Raw genomic sequence first — 2500 nt, forward strand, 5'->3', positions numbered from 1 at the left:
GGGTATGAAGGAAGCAGAGTCCAATAAGCCTGACGAAGGCCAGAAAAGTACGCACAGGTCAGTTGATGTCTGGTCTAGTCTTTCAGGAGGAGGAGTTGGTCAGGTGAGCCCTTAGGGTGGAGTGAGGCTGGGTGGGACCAAGGTACAGAACAATCCTCAGTTCAGAAATGAGTTTGAAGGTGAAACAGAGTTTGAGGGAATCTGGGAGTTAAGAGAAATAAAGTCAGAGGAAAGTGCAAGATTCACCGCCTTACATATTAGGTAGGCAAAATTACGTGAAAGAAATCTTCTTCTTTTTAAAAAAGATTTTATTTATTTATTAATTTATTAATTAATGAGAGAGAGAAAGGACAAGGAGAGAGGGACAAGCAGACAGTTCACTAGGCTTGGAGTCTGGCATGGGACTCTATCCCAGAACCCTGAGATCCTGACTTGATCTAAAGTCAAACACTTAACCAACCGAGCCACCCTGGGCCCACATGAAAGAAATCTTAATAGGGTTACTGGTGCTTAGCTCTCTCTCTAAGAAATAAAAGTTGCCAAATCTAAACTCTAAACAATAAGTGCTGACATACTAATGTTCATTTATCATTGTAATTTCATTTCTGTTTTTTCTTAAAGATTTTATTTATTTATTCATGAGAGACAGAGAGAAAGAGAGAGGGGAGAGAGAGGCAGAGACACAGGCAGAGGGAGAAGCAGGCTCCATGCAGCGAGCCCGACATGGGACTCGATCCTGGGTCTCCAGGATCACGCCCTGGGCCAAAGGCGGCACTAAACCGCTGAGCCACCCAGGCTACCCTGTAATTTCATTTCTGATGGATATTTAGTACACAGTGGTTCAGGTAATCTCTCTCTTTAGTTTCTTCCTATATAGATTATTTAATGATCTGGAAATAACACTTGAGTAAATGCCATCGAATGGGTCCTGGTGATCTTTTGGTGTTATGAGGAATCATTTTGTGATGTGAACAATTTTATCCTTTAGTTTGTGTGTTTGGGAAGAAGAGAGTTAGATGCAAAGTCAGAATTCTGTTTATAATTGACGTGTGGAACCCCTAGGAAAATTCCCAAGTAGGTCCCGATGATAATCAGGTAAGGCTGTGTAATCACTTTTCCTTCTTGGTTCGGAGCAGATGAGAGTAATAGGTTTCTCTTTGGCCTTTCTTATAAGTTGTTTGTATGTCCAATAGGAGCAATAAACAATATATACAAGTACTTTATACAAGGTCCCAAAGTAATAAAAGATAGTTTTATATACTTCTCTGATGGATGGAGATTATAAATCCCATCCTCTATCATATAACTCTGCCACAAAGAAAGATAATGAAAATAGTCAGATACTATACTTCATTTTGGTGCTTGCTTCGGCAGCACATATACTAAAATTGGAATGATACAGAGAAGATTAGCGTGGCCCCTGCACAAGGATGACACGCAAATTCGTGAAGTGTTCCATATTTTTGAATTAAAAAAAAATACTTCATTTTGCTGGAATAAGCATAGGTTTGGGCCACTCTGTGTGTTTGCTCTAGAGAAATAACTATGATAGTCTCACATTTTCAGGTAAGGGCTGGACATAGAGCTGGTGATATTGATGTATTATTTCTCATTATGTTTGATAAGGAATAAAGGGCACATGAATTGATTTGATGGGCCTCTATCTAAGAAAACTCCAATCTTTTTTTCCTCTTCTCATTGAGATTGAAAGAATCAGATTATCTTCTGGCCCAGGGAGAGCAGCGACTCACAAAAGCGTTGCAGACTCTAAAAACAATAGAATAAAAGACTTATACCATGGAGTAGGGGGAAGTATATATCTTCCCAAATTTCATTTTGGAAGAGGAACCTGACAGCACAAATCAAATTTTCTGGATAAAATTACTCCCCCAGCCATCTGGATGTAGAAATGTAGGGAGAGAGGAGATCACAGTTAGGGAGACCAGGAAGGGGTCTATTTCAGGAGTTCAGGCAAGACACAGTGAGGGCCATAACTGGACTATTGGCTTTGAAAATGAAGATGAGGTGGCAAGTTTGAGAGCCATTTAGGAGATATGGAGTGGACTGGAGACAGAAAAGGAAGAGGAGGTTCCCAGGTTAATAGGGTTTTAAGTGTCTGGTCATGGGTAAAATTTGGAAAGATGGAAGAAAGAGCTGAGAGCCCCCAAAACTAATAATGTTAGGGACATACATTTCTGCTCCGAGCTCACCTGGCCCTGGGATACTCCTACTTTTACTGAATCTTGGGCTCACATCCTATCCAAAAGTGCAGTGAGGAGATAGGCCCAGGAGCTTGGAATCTATGGAAACGAGTGGAAGACTATTTCAATTTCTTTCCAGGAAGAAATATTGAGCATTTCAAATGAATGAGAGAAGGAGAATCGAACTACAGCCAGTGTCGTGGATGTCACTAAATGCTCAGCTTACTCTGCAGACACTGGACGTAGGAAATGGACTACAAGGGCTCCAGAGATGCTCAAGTGTCCTTGTGGCCTTTTTG

The 2500-nt window shown here is 40.9% G+C and overlaps 1 non-coding gene across 1 annotated transcript; it reads left to right on the forward strand.

Annotated features, from left to right (window-relative positions):
- Nucleotides 1-1358: 1358 nt before the first annotated feature.
- On the forward strand, nucleotides 1359-1465 carry LOC121472446. Its single transcript, XR_005982912.1, has one exon. It is a non-coding gene; the product is annotated as a U6 spliceosomal RNA (small nuclear RNA).
- The last annotated feature ends 1035 nt before the right edge of the window (nucleotides 1466-2500 follow it).

This window comes from Vulpes lagopus, chromosome 11 (assembly GCF_018345385.1).
Source record: "Vulpes lagopus strain Blue_001 chromosome 11, ASM1834538v1, whole genome shotgun sequence".
Taxonomy (NCBI): Eukaryota; Metazoa; Chordata; class Mammalia; order Carnivora; family Canidae; genus Vulpes; species Vulpes lagopus.